This window comes from Trachypithecus francoisi, unplaced genomic scaffold (assembly GCF_009764315.1).
Source record: "Trachypithecus francoisi isolate TF-2019V2 unplaced genomic scaffold, Tfra_2.0 Contig01461, whole genome shotgun sequence".
Classification (NCBI taxonomy): domain Eukaryota; kingdom Metazoa; phylum Chordata; class Mammalia; order Primates; family Cercopithecidae; genus Trachypithecus; species Trachypithecus francoisi.
Genome location: NW_022681433.1, coordinates 12,983,455 through 13,005,891, shown reverse-complemented (window position 1 = coordinate 13,005,891; position 22,437 = coordinate 12,983,455). Strand labels below are relative to the sequence as shown.

General features: G+C 45.4%; 1 long non-coding RNA gene across 1 annotated transcript; it reads right to left on the bottom strand.

Annotated features, from left to right (window-relative positions):
- Positions 1–15,606: 15,606 nt before the first annotated feature.
- Positions 15,607–19,405, bottom strand: LOC117097822. The gene is made up of 3 exons (XR_004443069.1): positions 19,268–19,405; positions 17,884–18,194; positions 15,607–16,547 (listed from the first exon to the last, which is right to left on the bottom strand). It is a non-coding gene; the product is annotated as an uncharacterized LOC117097822 (long non-coding RNA).
- Positions 19,406–22,437: the final 3,032 nt, after the last annotated feature.

Here is a 22,437-nt window from a genome sequence, read left to right as displayed (position 1 = left end):
ACATATACATGCATATAAACACACATACATATATACATACATGTATAAACCTAAAATTCTTCCTTCTACCCCGAAACCAGTTGCCATAGATGCCCTCAGCAGAGGCAAACAGTTACCAGTATCTTTCCAGATACAACCTAAGCATATGTTCATGTATCTCCTTTTTTTCTATCACATAAATGGAATTATTCTCTACATATTATTGAGCTAGTCTCTCTTTCTCACAAATCAACATGAATTTTAGAATTTTCCCTGTCAGTGCATGAGAATGGTTTAATTTTTTTAACAGCCTCTTGGTTTCTCATAGTACAAATATTCCATAATTTATTTCATCAGTCCCCTGGTCAAACGTTCACATTATTTCCAGTCCTTTGCTGCAAAGAATATCTTTGCACACGTCTTTGAGCCCATGGGGACTATACCTGTAGGATAAATTGTTAGAGCTAGAATGCTGGTCAAAGGGTATGTGCATTTTAAATTTTGATAGACATGGCCAAATCGTGAGTAGATTTTAGCCTACAGTAAGAAAGAATTTTAGCAACCAAAACCACTCAAGTGGTGTGTGGACTATGTTAGGAGGTTGTGAGTTGCAGAAAGGAATCAAGACCAGGCTACAAATCAACTTGTCAGAAATGCCATTGGGTATATTCAAGCATTGTAAACACACTCATCACAAAAGGTTCTTTCAACTCTGATACCCTGGCTTCCTTTTTACTTATTTTTATGTTTTAAGTGACTATATATATATATATATATATATATATAAAATATATAATATATAAAATATGATATAATATATAATATATATATTATATACATATAATATATAATATTTAATATAACATATATTATACAACATATATTATATATTATATAACATATAATATATTATACAACATATATATATATTATATACCATATATTATATAATATATATTATATATATAATTTACATGTACATGACGTTTTAAAATATGTATGCTCTAGCTTCCTAAGCATAGGTATCACCATAGAGACTTAATATGTATTTATTGAATATTGTTCAGAGATAAAGTAAGATGTCATGCCATTCCCATTGGAAGGTGTGTAGAAGGAAGTGGGTCAATGCAACACATCTCAAAAGAAGTCCTCTGGTGAAGCAGTGCCGTCACGTAAGGCACTGCGCACGGCAGGCTTGCACCACGTAGGGCCTGGGCAGGTGGTTAGGAGTACAGAGGAGTCCTTTCCTGTTCTCCCCATCATCACTCACATTGTCCATGTCTAGAACTCCACATTCAGAAAAGTGCTCTTTGGCAGATGTGACCAAACAGGGAGTGCAGTGTCTGGCCCTGAATCACCATTATTAGGTCAGCATCTTCAGCAGCAGGGCCACGGCACCCAGGCGTGTTGTGATCCATTGTGAGGAGTGTGCTTATTGCTAAAGGTAACTGAGCATCCGAGGTTTCCCAGAAATGGGAAGTTCCTACCTTACAACTCAGTTCATTTCATTCTTCCTTGGAAAGATCTTACCTATAATGGGATAAAATGTGTTCCTCTTTAATCTGCTCCTGTTTCTTGATTTTAGGTCTTCCTTTCACAACCAGTGAATACAAAATTGTCCTCCATCTACATTCTAAGCCTCACAGAGCCTGAGGGCTGCAATTAAACGCCAACTCAGTCTTCTCTCCTTTGGGTTCAATCTCTTCAATTCTCTCAACCTTGCTTGTGTGTCATGTTTTTCAGATATTTGCATCTTAATTGCTGTTTTTGAACCTATCCCTTCTCATTCCAAGCAGTCAAAAGTCTCAGAAAGTGTATTGCCCAGAACTTGGCCCGATCTTGGCCAGGAAGGAGTAGCGTAGAATCATCTCCCTGTTTTTCTGTGCACCTTTCTAAAATCAGCATCCTGGAGATCCCTTGCTTTGGCCTGTCAAGCACACCCTCTCGCTTTTTTTTTTTTTTTTTGGGTAAAAGCACTGTGATTTCTCAGAGAGCTGTTCTTCCTTATTCTGAGAAGTCTTGGTTCTCCCTGCCCCTCCTACTCAGAGGATGGTAGCACACAGAACCCAGTTTAGGCCTTAAGACTCTAGCTTCCAGAGTTTTGAACATTTGGAAGAAAAATGTAACAGAAAACAGTGGAACAGAGAAGTTCTGATGATCCCATTTCAGGGATGGGGTTGCGGGGGATGTCCTCTTTTTCCTGCAGCTTGGTTCTTCAGTATCCAACAACTATTCCATACCTTTCCAGAAAATCCCTTTTCCGATTTAGAGTCCATTTCAGTTGCTTGCAACTGAAGAACTCTGGCCCAGATTACCCTGTCCTGTCCCAGTCCCCACCAGGAAGTCACTGTGGACCAGACACTCCTAAATCTATTTCACACGTGTTACCATTGAACCACACGTCCCAGTCCTGCACTTGGAAAGCTGATCTGGGATAAGAACACAGCCTTTGTTTTGGGCTATCCCAGTCATGTCCAAATTCATGACTGGGGATCGTGGATCCCTATTCTTAGTTCACATCCATTGGTTTCCTGTCACCTATTGGGCAACTTGCCATCAAGCTCTCCCATCAAGTCACTGCCAAAAGTGTTGAGTAGCTAATTACAGCTCATGGGTTCAGCTACTTCCATCAGTGTGCCACCCTCCCAGGCAGGGAAGTCAGTGCTCACAGAGCTTAACTAACTGGCCAATAAGGGATGAAGCCTAGTCAAACCCAAGTCTGTCAACCCCAAAGCCAGGGCGTTGGAAGGAGGAATCCTCTGAGAGGTCCCTGCCTACAAGAGACCTAGGGGAGAGGTTGCATCTTACATGGTTCCTGAAGACCTGTGAACAAAGGGGGTTGAGGAACCATATGAAGCCACTGCCCGGATGCAAAAGGCCCAGCCTCAGACTCCATGTGCTAATTAATAGAGCAGTAAAGCTAAAGTGTTGAGGTGGGAGACAGGATGGCAGAGGAGAAGAGGCACAAGATTTCCAGCAAGATAAAGACCTGGGTTTGGAAGGCTCCTCCAACCTAGGCTTCATTCAGCATCCTGGGTATTCATATTGATATATTGATGCACCGTTGGCATCTCTCAGATTCAGAGCTTGGCAGGAAAGATGCCCTGCCTTCTCACGGTGCCCCTCACCCCATCTGATCTCAATCCCCAGCTTTGCTCCAATAAGGATGTATTTTAGGGTAGGGAATTGACAACATAAGAAATTCAATGTGTGGGACGGGCGCGGCGGCTCACGTCTGTAATCCCCACACTTTGGGAGGCCGAAGCGGGCAGATCACGAGGTCAAGAGATCAAGACCATCATGGCCAACATGGTGAAACCCCGTCTCTACTAAAAACACAAAAATTCGCTGGGCATGGTGGCACGCACCTGTAGTCCCAGCTACTCAAGAGGCTGAGGCAGGTGAATCACTTGAACCCGGGAGGTGGAGGTTGCAGTGAGCTGAGATTATACCACCTCACTGCAACTTGGCGACAGACCAAGACTCTGTCTCAAAAAAAAAAAAAAAAAAAAGAGAGAGAAAAGAAATTCGATGTGTCCGGAGAAAACACCAACATTGTTGGATGATGGAAATTATAATAAAATAAATTTAGATGTTGCTTTTGTTGAAGTTTTTTTTTTTTCTCACCCTGATTTGGTAGTTTGAGATTCTAATTTTATAACCTTGGTCACTGGGAGAACCTTGACTGATTCCTATCATTTTAAACAGCCTTTTATAGTCACAGCATCTAGAGAGAGTACATTTCCTCTTCTTTTTCAACATATCACATTTCTTGGCAGAAATAGCTAGCAGAAAGCACCAAAATGTTTATAATGAGGATAAAATCAAAATTTCGCACATCAGATTTCTCTTTTAGATTATTTCTTCCTGTTAAATCTTTCCCTGTTTTAACTTTATTTTAGTGGCTAACAATTTAACATTTATTTTGACACTGTTCAATCATCTTATGGGATTTTATTGTCAAAGGACATTGGCTCTGGGGTTAAATGTTTCGAAAAGACTTTGTTGGCATAATCATGAAGAAGCTTGGCTGGGTTCAGGCCGTTGTCACCTCCCACTCGAATTCCGAGGGTGAACTCCAGAATGGCCTTCCTGCTTTCTCAGCCTCCACTTAACTCGGTTTCTTTCTAAGATTTTCCTTTTTAAAACTGTACACTGTGCTCTTGATTCTGATGTAAAGGTAGTTTGTAGGCCAGACTCAGTGTCTCATGCCTGCAATCGCAGCTCTTTGGGAGGCTGAGGTGAGCCTCAAGACCAGCTTGAGCAATATAGTGAGACCCTTGTCTCTACAAAAAAATATTTTAAAAATTAGCCAGGCATGGTGGCGCGTGCCTGTAGTCCCAGCTGCTTGAGAGGCTGAGGTTGGAGGATTGCTTGAGCCCAGGAAGTCGAGGTTGCAGTGAGCTTGGACAACACTAGGGCAACAGAGCAAGACCTTGCCCCAAAAAAAAAAAAAAAAAAAAAGGGAGAGAGGAAAAAAAAAAGCTAGCTTGTGGTGGCCATTAAGGAGTAAAGATCAAGTTCAAGTTCAAATCAAAAGTATGCTAAGACTCACAGCAGAAGCCACAGGAAGAGCCTTTATTTAACCCCCAACCTGGGCCAGGATGCCCAAGTGACCTTTGCCACGTTCAGCTGAGTCACCAGGGTCCCCAAATCTTTCGCATTTTGCCCTGAAACTGCTTTCCCATCTCTGCTCTCAGTGACTAACTCCATCACGAACGTGACCCAATTTGTTCGGCAAGATGTGATTTTTTTTTTTTCCCCAACTCATGCTGCTTTTACTGGTCACGATTCTCTCTCAGGCATTTAGCGACTCCCTTTCAGCACCCGCCCGGCCCTGCTGCTGAGCTGGATTGAGAGCTTTCTCCCCAGCTGTTCCCTTCCAGCCCGTCCTCCTCTCCCTGGCACATCCATATTCCATTTGCTTTTCTGCAGCATTTTGATATCTCCAGAGTCTCCTTAAAATAGATAAACACTAACCTCCAAGGCAAGTGGCGAGGCAGAGCCCAGACGCGCATCAGCTTAACAATCTGCTCCAGGAGGCGGCTGGATGGAAAGAATAATGATAGGAGTGATCTGCTCATCGAGGCTGTTTGTCATTTACAAAGCGCTTTTGCGTGCATGATCTTATTGAATGTAAGCACGGGTATAAGCACTACTTCCATTTAATAGAAAAAGAAACTGAGTCTCAAAGAGGCGAGGAACTTCTCTAGATGGTAAATAAGAGGCAGGGCCAGGACTGGAACCTATCCTTTTAAAAACTGCTGTAAAATTTACATTCAATAAGACACCAGACATTCAGTATTCAGTCTGATCCATTTTGACAAAGGGATGCACTTTGTGTAACTGCCACCCCAAAAGGGGAAAAGTCTTTCCATCACTCAGGACGTCTCCTTGTGCCCTTTCTCGGTAAACCCCCGTCCCCTTCTGACTTTGACACGAAAGATTTGTTCTGCCTTCAACCTAAGTCTGACTCCAAACTTCTGTATTCCAAATTCCGTCCTCTTTCTCTGACACCATGCTGTGCTTCGGAATTCACAAAATGGGCACCATGGGTCCCACCTGGCTGGAATCTATAGACATAGGACTTTAGGAGGCCATGGTCTTTTAGCTGAAAAACTAGGTCAGCTGGTCGAGTGGACCTCGAAGCTTTCAGTTTTTGGAATGTATGGAGGGCACTTCCAAAAATACACACAGGCCTGATCTCTAGAGTGCACCTTGAAGCTGAACTCACCACTCTCCAGCCTCAATAGCACTTCTACGTGCAGATGGTCACTGAAGGGAAATTGGTACAAGGCTGAAAGAGGAGTCAGAATTTAGCTTTGAGGCAGAGAACACAAGACTCCAGTCCCATACGTCTAGAGCCTTCCCACCTGCCTTAAACTGCCACCGCAGGGATCTGGGGCCACTAGTTGCAGGCAACACCCTCCATTCTCACATCAGAAAATTCTCTTTTGTGGACTTTTCATGCCCATCAGGCGGCGTAATCTGACAATGGAGAGCTTTGCAACTGGAGGCCTCCATTTCAGTGGAAAAGAAGAAAGAAGCAAAATTATGAAAGCCCACTCCATGACTTCCAAGGCTATGCAGTAAAGGGAACTAGCTGCTGAGTCACCATGGGCCTCATTCCTATCAGGCTTCCATTAAGGAAGGGAGACATGACACAGTCAGCATTATCTGTTTATCTGGCCAGTTTTATGCCAAACTCCTTGTCCAGTCCAGCAGGTTAACTGATTCCTCTTGGATTTTGTTTACATACAGTGACATGCCAGTAAATTATCAGCTGATTCTCAGGGAAGGGGAAAAAAGCCCCAATGTGTAGTATTTGGAGATTTCTGTGGTTTCACTGAAGGTGGCTTTGAGAGTGTGCCTCTGCAACCTGGCTCTAGCGCACTTCCAATTTACAATAATACCTTTAATTTATTCAGCACACCCCTACCCCAGTGGTGACACAGTGATCTAAGGGGTGGAGATTTGAGAGTGGCCCTGTCCCCTCTGTATGCTGTCCCAAAGCCATTTTCTCCCCACAAAAGATGGGGTGCTACATAGTCAAGAGTTTGCAAGGGCCTCCTCTCCCATGTTGGAATCTCCAAAGAAACCTTCAAAGTTATTTGGAAGTATAGAATAAACATAAGAAAGCCCGAGATAAATTCCCACAAACCTCCAATCCAGCGGGGCTGAGTCGCCAGCCTCCACCTTTCTTTACTGGCCTCCGTCAATAGCCAGCCTGTAAAAGTTTTTAGAATATCCCTAAACATTCCGTTTTCTTTCTTGTTTGGTTTTGTTTTTCTCTTTAGAAGACTAATTGCAGAAAAACCTAAGAATGCACTCATTTCCTGCTCCCGGACGAGCATCAGCAGCCATGCAGAGAGGAAAGGAACGGCAGGAAGAGGCTCCAGCTGAAACCACCACTGAAGCCAGGAGTGAGCGCTGGGGTCCGTAAATACCGAGAGGCTGCCGCGCTGCCAGTCATACCCCTCCTCTTTAAGGCCACAAGCGTAGGAGGAAAGACGAATGCCAATGTGCAGGCTCAGAAAATGATTTGTGTGGTGGAAAGATTGTTTTTCCTTTTTAAAAAAATTTAATTTTTAAATTTATGATTGACATAATTGCACATACTTCTGGGGCACAATGTGATGTTTCAGTACAAGTGTACATTGTGCAATGATCAAATCAGGGTAATTAACACATCCAGCACCTTCAACATTTATGATTTCTTTGGGATGAGAACATTCAAAACCCTCTCTTCTAGTGAGTTTGCAATCTATAATACATTATCATTAACTCCAGCCATCTTTTTCCATTTTCACCAACATGCCTGTGTTGGGTCAGGTTGGCAGCAGGGCTCCTTGCTCTGCCGGCATTTACAGCACCACGCTGTTCTCTTTGGCCACCTTAATTAGCATTCACTCATCATGGGCCTTTGCTCCTTCTTCCCTCCAGAATGTGACCTGATTCTGCATGACCTCTCCCAATCTCGACTCCATTTCCTGTCCCAGCACATCCTTGCTCTTGACATTCTGCTCTGGCTTTTGTTTTCTGCTCCACACAGTTCTTTGGCAGGAGCTTTGGCTTTACATTTAGAAGCCTTCTGATGACTGTAGATATTCAAATAATTATCCAAGCTTCCTGTCTCTCTTGTTCAGTACAGTCTCTTTTGTGTGATGCATTCATTAAATTCCTCTGACAGACACTTTGCCCACTGTTATGGAGGGGTTCAAAGACATCCAAGAAGAGGTCCCTGCCCTCAGAGATTTTGTAGTCTAGCAGAGGAATAATAATAATATCTATGCTGTACTGAGAGCTTTCTACACGTCAAGCAGGTTCCTCCCATTACCTTAGACCTCCGAATAATCCTTGAAGTAGACCCTAAGGTTATTCCCATCCCATATAGGTGATAACTGAGGCTCAGAGAGGTTAAGTAACTTGCCAAGGTCACGTGGCTGGTAAATGGTGAAGATAAATACAGAGTTGGGATTCTAATGCAAATGGTTCCAAAACCTAAGCCCTTACCACTGTGTGACAGTTAAGTATCCAAATAACAATACAAGACAGAGAGTGCTGATAGCAAAAACAAAGCAGAAGTTAAGAACTAGGTGGTTTTAGAGGGTGGAGATGGGAGATGATGGTTCACAAGAACCTTTTTAGGGGGAAGTAGTGAATTCCCAGGCCCTGAACGTACTTGGGCAGAAACTGGAGCTATCTCTGAGGCTCTGAACTAGTGTCCGCACCTGAAAGATACCTCTGGAAGTCCTTCTGGCCCTTGGAATGCTGATTTTAGCAGTGACCTATGTACAGAGCCTAGAAGGATGATTTTTTGTTTTTTCCTCTCTCTTTCTCTCTCTGAGACAGAGTCTCATTCAGTTGGCCAGGTTGGAGTGCAGTGGTGTGATCTTGGCTCACTGCAACCTCCTCTTACTAGGTTCAAGTAGTCTTTGTGCCTCAGCCTCCTGAATAGCTAGGATTACAGGCATGAGCCATCACTCCCAACTAATTTTGGTATTTTTGTTAGAGACGACGTTTCACCATGTTGGCCAGGCTGGTCTGGAACTCCTGGCCTCAAGTGATCCACCCACTTCAGCCTCCCAAAGTGCTGGGATTACAGGCGTGAGCTAGTGCACCTGGCCAAGAATGCTTCTTGATGGTGCAGATTGAAGGAAGAAGCCAGGGACCAAATCCCCAGAGCTAGAACACTCAGGGGGCACAGTTATTTTTGACTGCAGTCCTCATCTGCTTCGAAGCTTGCCCATCACTTGGGCCAGGAATGAATATATATATATATATATACACATACATACACATACACACACACACACACACACACACACACACAAATCACAGTCACTGTTTGACAGTTAAAAAAAGTAAGAAACGGGACCCTTTAAGCCAGTAGTTCTCCAACTATGATCCTGAATTTATTCGGTAAGCTGCACTTGGGAGCTCCACAGTAAAATTAAATCATTGCCCTTATTGCTAACACTCAGGGGTGGTGCAGTTGTACTAGTGTACTAAAGGCACCTCAACTTCAATAGACTCCATTGAAAATGTTCCCTCAAATGTTTCTGAAAATTTCAGCACCTGCTCTTACTTATCTGACAGTGGACACTGACACAATAAAACAAATGAGTGGAGCTAACAACTATTAGAGAAACAGAAGTAACCAATTAGATTTGGCATGACAGCTTGGTTTTTGTATTTTCACGGAAGGTGGGTGGTAGTTTTGGATTGCACACATTTATTACAGTCATACTTTCTGCCCGTTAAATTGTTCTTAGATCATTTAATAGAGAAAGTACATCAAGGCTGGGTGCGGTGACTCATTCCTGTAATCCCAGCACTTTGGGAGGCTGAGGAGGGCGGATCGCCTGAGGTCAGGAGTTTGAAACCGGCCTGGCCACCATGGTGAAACCCCATCTCCACTAAAAACACAAAATTAGCCAGGCATGATGGTGCGCACCTGCAATCCCAGCTACTTGGGACGCTGAAGCAGGAGAATTGCTTGAACCCAGGAGGCGGAGGTTACAGTGAGCCGAGATAGTGCCATTGCACTCTAGGCTGGGGGACAAGTGAAACTCCATCTCAAAAAAAAAAGAAAAAAAGTTACCTCAATGTTTCATGGTGGTCTGCAGAGTCCCATGGCTTCAGGTGTTGCCCCTCACCTTCCTCACACGCGGCGTGGCTGAGTGATGATTATGTGGTTGCTGACCTGCAGTGTGAATGAACTTGTGGAGATTCTAAATGGTGGGACTGTGTGCCGTTACTAGGCTCGAGCGGGGCACTTTAAGTGCTGGTGGAAAATGGTTCAACCTAAGGGTGCAAAATACAAAGGAGGGTCCCAAGCCTTCTCTCCCATTAGCACTGCTTCACTCACTGCAAATGGTGCATTCTCCACTGGGTAAGGATGTATCAGAATCATCCCAGGGAGACTCTGGTCCACAAAATGGATCCCACACTGCCAGCTCCCGAAGGACAACTCCCACGCCCGTCACACACCTGTGAGAATCTCAGGCCCATGGGAGGAGGAGCGCAAGCACAATTGGAAAAAAAAGCAAACAGGTGAGTTCTATCCCGTCATCTGCTTAAAAACCTCTACCTGGGGCTGGGCACAATGGCTCACACCTGTAATCCCGGCACTTTGGGAGGCCGAGACGGGTGGATCACTTGAGGTCAGGAGTTTGAGACCAGCCTGACTAACATGGTGAAGCCCCGTCTCCACTAAAAATACAAAAATTAGCCGGGTGTGGTGGTGGGCACCTGTAATCCCAGCTGCTTGGGAGGCTGAGGCAGGACAATAGCTGGAGCCTGAGAGGTGGAGGTTGCAGCGAGCAGAGGTCACATCACTGCACTCCAGCCTGGGCGGCAGAGTGAGACTCCATCTCAAAAAAAAAAAAAAAAAAAAAAAAACCGCTACCTGGACCCTCAATGAACAGGACCTTTTTTTTTTTTTTTTTTTTGAGACGGAGTCTCGCTCTGTGGCCCAGGCTGGAGTGCAGTGGCCGGATCTCAGCTCACTGCAAGCTCCGCCTCCCGGGTTCCCGCCATTCTCCTGCCTCAGCCTCCCGAGTAGCTGGGACTACAGGCGCCCGCCACCTCGCCCGCTAGTTTTTTGTAATTTTTAGTAGAGACGGGGTTTCACCGTGTTAGCCAGGATGGTCTCGATCTCCTGACCTCGTGATCCGCCCGTCTCGGCCTCCCAAAGTGCTGGGATTACAGGCTTGAGCCACCGCGCCCGGCCAAACAGGACCTTTAAAGATGTTTCACTAACGTTTAAATGGTCCCCTTTTAAAGAGCCCCTGTAGCCAGCACAGGGCTGTGACTTTCTCTCTTCCTCAATCCCACCCTTCCCGCCAGCCCTGCACCTGGAACTGAGACCCAATGCACCAATCCCTGAAAGTGGCCGGCTGTGCCCCATTCTCCTGCAAAGCCAGTGTAGGCCCCAGCGTCTTTGCCCACCAGAGCCGGAGCCACACCAGATGCGTTGAGCTGACGCACCCTAGCCTCGGGCGGCCGGTGCTGCTGAGGCCGCTCCTTGGAGCACTGGTCTGCCCCCTACTCACTCTCTCCCCAGCCAAGCCCATCTCTTCTCTGAGGCTTCAGTAATGCACTAGATGCAGATGCTGTTAACTAAGGCCTCTGGAACTGCCTCCTGGACCTTCCCCCTAAATACTCATCAGGCACCTCAAACTCAGCATGTTCCCTGCTAACCCAATCATTTCCTGCTCCAACCCAGCTACCCCACTCCCTGTGATTGTGAACTAGTGGGTTTTACCACCAGCTACTTGGCCGTTTGAGCTGGAAACCTGGAAGCCGTCCTTGAATTTTCATTCTCTGTCTCCCAGCGCCTCATTCAATGACCAATCACATTTCAAGTCCTACTTACTTTTTTTTACCTGGCTTTCCCGTGATCTCAGTCGTAAGCCTTCATCATCTCATCTGGATTTCCTGTAACAGGTATCCCTGGCTCGGCTTTTTCTCTCATGAATTTCACCCTCCATACTGCTGCCAGGAGGATCCGTTTACAAAGCAACTTGGAGCCAGGTGTGCTGGCTCACCCCTGTAATCCCAGTGCTTTGGGAGGCTGAGGCAGGAGGACGGTTTGAGCCCAGGAGTTCAAGGCTGAAGTGAGCTGAATTACACTACTGTAGTCAAGCCTGGTGACAGAGTGAGACCCTGTCTCTAAAAAATAAAATAATGATAATAAATAAGCAACTCAGACATCTAATGACACCAACATTTCTGATCAGCCAATAAAGCACAAACTCCTTTATGTATTACACCTAGGTCAGGCGCAGTGGCTCACGCCTGTAATCCCAGAACTTTGGGAGGCCAAGGCAGGTGGATCATCTGAGGTCAGGAGTTTGAGACCAGCCTGGCCAACATGGCAAAACCCCGTCTGTTCTAAAAATACAAAAAATTAGCTGGGCATTGTCTCGGGCGCCTGTAATCCCAGCTACTCAGGATGCTGAGGCTGGAGAATTGCTTGAGCCCAGGTTGGGGAGGTTACAGTGAGCCGAGATGGTGCCACTACACTCCAGCTTGGGTGACAGAGTGAGACTCCTTCTCAAAAAAAAAAAAAAATTAATAAAATATATATTACACCTGGCCCTCCCTCCCCACCTTTACCTTCTGCCTCTTCTGGCCTGACATTTTAAGCCCCATCAAGATGCAACTGCTCATCCCTTGCCTTCCTGTCCTAAACCTGATCATGCTTCCACCTCTAGCTGCCTCGAAGGCTGACCTGCAGCTGTTATTCCCCACCGTCTCTGACCCCGCCTCTTCCATCCCAAAGCTCCCATGACCCCAGTGCTTACTTCTGGATGACCCTGTTGATATCTGTTATATGTTCATGTGTCTACTGTCTTTGAATCTCCATCCCCCAGAATAGTACCCGGCCAGTCTTAGAGCAAAATGACAAACAGGGTGAAAATCTAAAGCCAGTTTCAGCACAAGACTGTCAATATTTTCAGCCTTTTGAAAGGAAATACCAAAGTCATCACCCCCTCAAACATCCTATGGGCATTTCTTTACTATTAAAACATCCCCCATGTTCCCTAACACACAGGTGTGGGGATGGGATGGCTCCCGTCACCTTCTTGCATTCATCCCTGATTCTCTGTCTCAGTGTCTCCGGTTAGGAGTAGACCTGAGTGAGAGATGAGGGTTGAGACCCAACTCGCCATCCCAAGCTATCTTTCCCAATACCCGAAATCACCTGAGGCTCCCATCTGCCTCCCTAAACACGTACACACACACACACAGACCAAGTGTCTCTTCCCTGCCACACCCTGTTCTTATGCCTGGTTCTCTGCATGGCCTGAAGTGCCCACCACCAGCTTGGCTCAAGTCAGCAGCAATCTGGTGGCATCTCATCATCCCCAGGATGACTATTGGCTTGACACCCTACCAGACTTCTGGTTGCCCCAGTCTCCTGCAGCCACAGCTAAGAAGCTGAGTCTTTGATAAGTAGACAGCACTATTAGGCCCTTAAAGGTCACCCATGCCGGCCGGGCGCGGTGGCTCAAGCCTGTAATCCCAGCACTTTGGGAGGCTGAGACGGGTGGATCACGAGGTCAGGAGATCGAGACCATCCTGGCTAACATGGTGAAACCCCGTCTCTACTAAAAAATACAAAAAACTAGCCGGGCGAGGTGGCGGGCGCTTGTAGTCCCAGCTACTTGGGAGGCTGAGGCAGGAGAATGGCGTAAACCCGGGAGGCAGAGCTTGCAGTGAGCTGAGATCCGGCCACTGCACTCCAGCCTGGGCGACAGAGTGAGACTCCGTCTCAAAAAAAAAAAAAAAAAAAAAAAGGTCACCCATGCCCTGCACCATAGCCAACAGAGGTGACAAACATGGCTTCTGTTCCAGGTGATCCGCTGTATACCCCGTTCTGATTGTTACTGAGTACTTACCAAGTGCATGCCACCGACTGACTGTCTTACAAAAGGTGCAACTTGGCGTCATAAGAACATGGGCTCCACAGTCAGGCATAGGTTCAAATCCCAGGTCTGCCAGTTAGTAGTTGCATGACCTTGAGCAAGTTACTAACCTTTCTGTACCTCAGCTTTCCATCTGTAAAATGGGACTGACAACTATAGTACCTCCCTCATAGGATTGCTCTGAGGAATAAATGAGTTAACAGAAAAACAGTGCCTGGGATGTAGTGCGGGCCACACAAGTATTAGCTGTCATTATTCATGTGCTAATGAATATTAGTTCATCGACTTCTCACATCACCCCATTTTACGGATGAGAATATCGAGGCTAGAGAGACAAAGAAGCCCAGACCTGAGCATCTCCAGCATCCATGTCCTCAACCAGTGAGACCAGTTGTGGCCCAAATCCCCTCAGCCATGCAGCTTAGGCCTCCAATCCCAACGCTTAAACTGGGTAAACCTTCCATATCCTTATATTGATATCACTAATCATTTTAGTAGGAAATGAGCTCTGAGTTGATTCAAAGGTAGCAAATGCCTAATACTTAAAAACAGTTTGTTTCAAAAAAACAAAAACAAAAACCCTTGTCAATGAACACCTGACCAAGTCACTCCATTAACAGGAAAGTGACATGGTGGCAGAGTGAGGGCTCAGGGTTCCAAGTTTTGACTCAGTGTTGTCAACAAGCACGTCCTTTTGCCCAGGGAACATCAGAGAATTGTTCATACAGAGACAGCGACCGCAGATGGGGCACTAGTGCCTTCAGCTGCAAAAGGTCGTCTGGCAGGAAGCACGTTGGTCCCCTGGCAGTTTCTTGGGCCATGTAGCATAACCGCCAGGTTATACTTCTGCAATTACAGTCCCCAGGGACCTGCCACATGAAACAGACATTGGTTGTGATCCTGTAAAAAGCCTCAAGCAGTGGCTCTTTCAGCACAAGGAAACCCTTGGGACAGAAAAGTTTACTTTTGCTCAGGCTTTACGGTGACAACCAGCGTGATCAACAGGAATTCTGCAGTGGGGTGACACACGAGGCTCGGGAGCCTTTGCACTTGGCTTTGAAAGATTATAAATACACCAGGCTCGCCAAGCATAGCCAGTCAGTTACAAATTACGAGTCATCTTTCGGTTGTTGCTGAACTTCCTTTACACCTCTTGTTTTGAACAGTGAGCAAACAACATCTAATCTTCTGGCTGTGGAGTTCCAAGTACATCACAAAGCATCAGGACACACCTTTGCCCCAGCTGCTTTGTGTGGTTGCAGGTTAACCAGATATGCAGCTAGGAGTTCACCTAAAACCTTCCTTTCCCCGGTACATACCTTAGTGTTGATTTGACGGCTGGATTCTGACTATTGAGTGTTCAGGGATAGTTACTTCATTAAGGCTTCTGAGATCCCCCATTTGCTTGAAGATGAAAACAGGCAAAGGTATAAACAGATAAACAGTCACACAGATAAATAGCTGTGTGGGCCATTACTTTTAAAGCATAGTAGATGTTATTTGTGTTTGGAGAAGCTTAATGGTACACTCAAGAATCCAATAGTAGAAATTGTTTGCTTTCAGGAAAAAAACGTTATACCAGGAAGGTATGTATGAAGAAAAGAACTGTATAATAGCAATCCACAATACGCCTGTTCATTTGTAGCATAACAGTTACACCTGCTCACTGGGGCTTCTTTGAGATTTCAGTCTTTGGTGTAAGACACATGTATGCACATGTGCACACACAATGGTAAGCACACATGCTCTGCAGCTTCAACCCTCAGTGTGCAATAAAATAAAAAAGACACTTGAATCATCTGTCTCAGCCCCAGCTAGAGCCTACATCTTCCAACATGAATTTTAAAATACCTTTTTGCTTTTTAAAATATGCTGTAGAGGCCAGTCGCAGTGGCTCATGCCTGTAATCCCAGCACTTTGTGGGGCTCAGGCAGGTCACAAGGTCAGGAGATCGAGACCATCCTGGCTAACATCGTGAAACCCCATCTCTACCAAATATACAAAAAAAAACGTAGCCGGGCGTGGTGGCGGGCGCCTGTAGTCCCAGCTGCTCGGGAGGCTGAGGCAAGAGAATGGCGTGAACCCCAGTGGCAGAGCTTGCAGTGAGCCAAGATCGCACCACTGCACTCCAGCCTGGGGGACAGAGCGAGACACCATCTCAAAAAAAAAAAAAAAAAAAAAAAATGCTGTAGATGATTTTTAGTTTATCCGGGTCCTTTGTAATTAATCTCTGCATTCATCGTAATTGGAAGAAAAGCTTAAAGTAAGAATATAGCTTTCCTCCAAGTTTATTGCAATTAGAGAAAAATAGAATTTAAATGTTTTTGTTTCCCATTTCTGTTCCTTACATACATTGGCTAGAATGGTTCCTGGTCTATAAGCCAGTGGGTTGAGATACCCAATCAGACCACCTTTCCAACCCAGTTCTTTCTCCTCTTTGTATTTCTCCCATACAATACAGTATTGAACATTTCAGAACCTATGGGCATATGTTTTTGGCAATGTGGCTAAGCCAGGCAGCATTGAGGACTGTCCTGGTGACAGTCTGGTGCAGCCCTCACCCAGGTTCCCACACTCACACCCCTCCATTCTCCAGTGGGTTGTGTAAGTTAACAGCAAATAAATGGCCCAGAATGGCTTCCTGTTGGGGAAAAAAAGGGACAAAGACTTCTGCCCTTAAAACTCTGGTACCAAAAGTAATCTAGCGGAAATCAATATTACTAGGAATATCCTATGATTTTGGTGGTGTTGAGTTCAAAGACAGCATGGCTGAAGTGTGACCATCCACCCAGTCACATGAGGTAAAAACCCAGGTGCTACCCACATCCTGACCTCCAGCTTCCTCCCCACTGCCAGTTGGTTAGAACGTATAGGGAGAGTACCTCTCCCAGCCCTGGAATCCTCTCACCATCTTCACCCCTTCACCACCTTCAGAGACCTTCATGGCCGAGTGTGTTCTGACCATGCTTGACCCAGAGCCCTTCCTCTGGGCTCTCAGCTCCACGTCACATCCTCGTGACCACGCGCCTCTCACTGTCATGTGCTTAGATATATGTGTGTGTGTCCACCTCACCCATACACTGTGAGATCCTTGAGGGCACATTGTCTCTTTCATTTCTGTGTCTCCAGTGCCTAAAAAGGAAAGTGCTGACTTACTAAATAAATATACAATATAAAAAATAATTTTTATCCCTTGTCCCATTTAAGATTGCAAATGAGTAAAGTTTACAAGTATTCATCTAGTCAGCATCCCACTACGACCACACAGACACTGAGATGAGCACAGGATGCTTATAAGCAAATGCAAAATAAACTATGAGAACTGTAACAGCTTCCAGTGCTCTTCATTATAAATATCGGCAATTGCTAATATTCAATAACATGTCAAACACTCTACATTATCACAAGTCCCTCAGGCAGGTGTTAGTTTTCTCTTTGTACAGCCCAAGAAGCTGAGACAAGAGTCACACAACCAGCCAATAGAGAGAAAAGATTCAAACCCGGAGACCTTCTGTCTCTAATCCCACCCTCCTCCCACTGTCTCCTGCTGCCTCGCTGTTTCAAAGCTTGGCTCTGACACTATGAGCACTGCCAAAATTTTACAACAGTTTGTGTATGTCATGGTCTGCAAACGCTGCCGATGGCACTGGTGGCAGCCTCAATAGAAGGCTGGGACTGCTTACCAGAGGGAGGATTTCCTGAGCTCTAATCACACCTGCTCTTTGTTCTCTCTCTCTCTCTCTCTTGCTCTCGCTCTCGCTGTCGCTCTTTTAAATACAGACAGGGTCTCACTCTGTTGCTCAGGCTGGAGTGCAGTGGCATGATCATGGCTCACTGCAGCCTCAAATTCCTGGGCTTAAGTGATCCTCCTGCTTCTGTCTCCTAAGTAGCTGGGACTCCAGGCATGCACCGCCAGGCCTGGCTGATTTCTTTATTTTTATTTTATTTTTGTAGAGACAAGGTCTTGCCACCTTCTCAGACTGATCTCGAACCCCTGGGTTCAAGAGATCCTCCCACCTAGGCCTCCCAAAGTGCTGGGATTACAGACGTGAGCCACCACTCCTGGCCCACACCTGGTTTTTGTCCTCAACACACACCCTCAGGCTCAAACTCAAAAGGAAGAAGCAAACCCAAGAACTTGCATAAAAGATACCTTGACCTAAAATGTGCTCATGAACAGGCAACTTGACTACATATTCTCCTCGACCTACAGTGGAGCGACATCCCTACAAAAGCCATTGTAAATTGAAAATATTGAAAGTCTAAAATCCCTTGAATATACCTAACCTATCGAACATCAGAGCTCAGCCTCGCTTCCCTTAAATGTGCTCAGAACTCTTCATTAGCTTACAGTGGGCGACGTAATCTAACACAGGCCTATATATGTTCTAATAAAGTGTTGAGTATCTCATGTGATTTATTGAATACTGTACCGAATGTGAAACAGAATGGTTGTCTGGGTACTCACCATTAGCTGACACAGCTGAGCGCACACTGCGCCTGAAGAGCGTTTGAAGCATTGAACTAAAATTAATTGCTGGGTGATGGGGATGCTACAACGACAGGGTCATCAATTTCTCTCTTCTGCTGAGGCTGGAGAACCGCGGGAAGAAGGCGCTGGAGCATCAGCGCGTGCTGGTTTGGCAGGTGGAGCGCGCTTCCTTCAGGAAGGCATCAGGTGTCCGTGGTTTACCCCACTGAGGGCAGGGCTGCCCGGGTGCTTCGGCTCGCAGCCACTGCCCAGCATTGAGAGAGCGTGTCATACGGCATATCCCTTGCCTGTGGGATAAAGGCCAGTCTTCAGAATCTGAAGTGCACTATTTCTTTTTTTTTTTTTTTTGAGATGGAGTCTCGCTCCGGAGTCTTGCTCTGTTGCCCAGGCTGCAGTGCAGTGGTGCCATCTCGGCTCACTGCAACCTCCGCCTCCTGGGTTCAAGCGGTTCTCCTGCCTCAGCCTCCCGAGTAGCTGGGACTAAAGGTGTGTGCCACAACACCTGGCTAATTTTTTGTATTTGTAGTAGAGACGGGGTTTCACTGTGTTAGCAAGGATGGTCTTGATCTCCTGACCTCGTGATCCGCCCTTCCGGGCTCCCGAAGTGCTGCGATTACAGACGTGAGCCACTGGGCCCAGCCCTGAAGTGCACTTTCTACTAAATGCCTATCACTGTTATACCATCCTAAAGTTGAAGCTGGCACTTTCTATGCTTGCACCTGTTGCCTGAAGGATGCATTAGAAACAATACAGTTCCCTCCAACCCCTCCCCACCTCATTTGTGGAAGAATCTCAGGTCTCCCTCCTAGAAACGGATTCAGCCTCAGAGATTCTCAAGACCAAGGTGGCATCCCAAGGTTCCAGGCTCTGGAGACGAGGATGTGGAGGGAAGGGGGTAGGGGGAGGTCACTCTAGGAAAACACATGTACCCTAGACCCCCAGTGAGCTAAGTGGGACTGACTCCTAGATGGAAATAGCCCCGGCAGACTTATCACTGCAAGAATTCTGGTCTCCCTGGATACCCAGCATGCTCAAGAGCCCACTTGAAACACTGAAACACTTCAGCATACTGTGTGTGCTCAGAGGAGTGGCTGAGACTAGCAGGTTGAGGAAGGAAAAGGAAGAGGGCCTTCTATGTGCCAAGTCCTAGAACTCGGGCACCATACCAGGAGACAACATGAAAAACAGTCTGCAGCAGACGTTGCTCTCGCCTCACGCAAAACCACTCCAACCTCCTTCTAGCAAGATTTCCTGTGCACCAAAGGCTGAAACACGGAAGACCTCTGCCTCCAAAGTCCCTTGCGCTACGGTTTTCCCCGAGGAGTCTTCCAGGTCGATTATAATAATAATAGCAGCTCACCCAGGCAGACGCTCTAGTGCATGGTACAGCCTGGGCATTTTAAGTGGCTACCACACTGCCCCTCTGAAAGCACAGAGATGGAGATGCTTTGGACCTTCTCCAGCAGGGGTGACAGTGGCACTATGTCTAGTCAATCTCTAACCTCAGGGGCAGTCAGCAGCATCAGCACAGCTTCCTGGTTCAGCAGCTTTCCGGCTGCAGCACAGCCAATGTGGTTTTTGAGTTCACAGTGGAAGCAGCAGATACAGCAGCTACCTGACTAGGCCAGTTTTGCAGTGTGGTTCTGAGACTGTACCTGGACCTAGACCCACTCTGTAGCCTCCCTCTCCAGCCCTTGCCATCATTCTATAGCCCAGTGGTTCTCCAAGGGTGGGCTCTGGACCAACAGTGCCTGGGAACTTGTTAGAAATGCAAATTCTTGGGCCCCACCCCAGACCTGCTGGATCGAAAACTCTTGGGGTGGGACCCAGTAGGCTTGACTTTAGCAAACCTTCTAGATGATTCTGATATGCCCTAAAGTTTAGGGACCTCTGCTGGAAGTCAACCACCTATAATAAATCCATTTCTACTATAGCTAGAGTGGATCCTGCTGTCTGCTGATTCATCCTGACTGAATCACAGTCGCTGTCCTCGCGTTGCCCATGAGGAAGACAATAAATAATGACAAAGCAGCATATCATTCTGGGGGAAGAAAAGAGAGTCACCTTACCCAGCCAAGAATGGTGACCTCCCAACTATCTTTATAATCTAGCTGTCGCAACAATTTTGAACATGCAACCTCAATAGTTATATTTATTTCTAAATTGTATATATACTCTATTAAATGTTTTAAAATTATAAATAGAAACCTAAAGGTGAGAGTTTTTCAATGAATATAAATTAACGTTCTAATACTTTCTTCCTGAATCTCTAAGGATTGATTTGGCACTTTAGTGATCACCGCTCCAGAATGTCAGGATAATCTTTTGGCAAAAAGTAACAGCAGAATCAAAGGAATTAAAAGGAGGGTGCAGGATATTTTTGTGCAAGGGAGCATCAGGAGGTGACAATGACAATAATGATGATAATGACAATGATGATAATGATAATTACTCATTTTTGAGCAACTAACACGATCACTTAGCCTTGAAAGCAACCATGTGAGGTAGGACTATTATCCCTGATTGGGAAACTGAGGGTCAACAGTCTCCTATCTGGTAAGTGGCGGAGCAGGGTTTTGAAACCAAAATCTGGGTTTTTCCATTGTCAGTTTTGGGCTTGGGCTACTGTATGGCTGGAAGAGCCATCTACTGAAACAGAGAATTCAGGAAGAAGAGGGGGTTTGGAGAGAAGATGGTAAGTTTTGTTTTGATGTTTGAGGTGGCCATGATGTATTCCGGTGAAGCTATCCAATACACAACTTAATATATGAAGCTGCAGAACCCAAGTCTGGCTGCAGAAAAAGGGTTGGAAACCTTTAACTTCTTAGCCCAAGTTGAAAATACTTATTTTGTTGTGAGCACCATGATGAAAAGGAGGAAGGGCCGGGTGCAGTGACTCATGCCTGTAATCTCAGAGCTTTGGGAGGTTGAGGCAGGAGGATTGCCTGAGCCCAGGAGTTCAAGACTACAGTAGCTATGATTGTGCCACTACACTCTACTACTTTGCAATTTTCTTCTAAAAAATTATGATGAATGCAGAAATTACAAAGGACCCAGATAAATTTAGTAAGCCTGGGCAACAGAGCAAGACCCTGTCTCAAAATAAATAAATAATTCTAAAATCTTTTAAAAAGAAAAAAGAAAGGAGCAAGTGGAGAGGGAAAGTAGAAGAGACAATGGGGGCGGGGGTGGGACAGTGGATAATGAATGGAGCGAGCTTCTTCATCAGCTAGGTGGGGACAAAATTGTGAGCACTACTGAGATTGTTAGCTTTGGTTGGCCAGGAGGAGGGACAGAAATCACACAGCCCTGGACTTGAATGCCAGCTCCATCTCCTTCCACAAAACCATGGAAAATGTAATGAAGTAATGAACCTCGTTGCCTCTGTTTCCTCTTCTGTAAAACGAGAATAATAATATATCTCCATCTGCTAGAAATGTTATGCTGAAATGAGAAATGGTGTAAAGTGCATATCTGTGTTTGGCCCACAGAAATAACTCAATATTTGTTACCTATAATTAGCTAACTGTCATTATAACTGGTATTGTTCTCTGAGCCAGGAACCAAGCAGGTAAGGATTCGTGCAAATGGAGGTGACCTTATAGCAGACGAGCGTAAGAGCTCAAAGGAATCGTGAGCTGACGACTTTAACTTTTGGGCCAAGTCGGGGCAAAGGCAAGAACTAAGAATGAGAGGAGCAAAGGCAGGGTGGGGGCTTGAGGAGAGGGCACAGATCCCTACGAACTACACTGGGAATTAAGACAGGAAATGAATTAGGTTCACCCGAAAGGACCTCCAAGTAACAATAACAGCATTAATCAATATGCTGTCTACAAAGCACACTCAGAAGAGCAAAGTTAGAGAACTAACACTTCCTAATTTCAAGACTTACTATAAAGCTATTGTAATCAAGACTGTGTGGTACAGTATTGACATAAAGACAGACACAAATACCAGTGGAACAGAATTAAAAGTCCACAAACAAACTCATACACATAGGGACAACTGATATATGACAAAGATATAAAAGCAATTCATCAGCGAAGGAATAGTCTTTTTCAACAAATGGCGCTGAAACCATTGAACATCCATACATAAAAAAAAAAAAAAAGAACTTTGATTCATTCCTTGTACCACATACAAAAATTAACTCAAAATAGACCACAGACCTAAATGTAAAACTGAAAACCATCACATTTTTATAGAAAACATAGGAGAAAATCTTGGTGTTGTTGGCTTAGACCAGGATTTCTTAGAAACTATCTCAAAAGCCCAAGCAATAAAAGAAAGATTGATAACTTGACTTCATCGAAATTAACAACTTCTGCCCTTTGAAAGACTATCAAGAGAATGAAAACACAAGGCACAGACTGGAGAAAATATTTGCAAAGTATGTATGTGATAAAGGTCTTGTATCCAGAATCCATACTGACCTCTCAAAACTATAATAAGACAATAAATAAGCCAATGAAAACAATAAGTAAAAGCCTTTGAGCAGATACTTCATTTAAAAAACATGCATGGATAGCA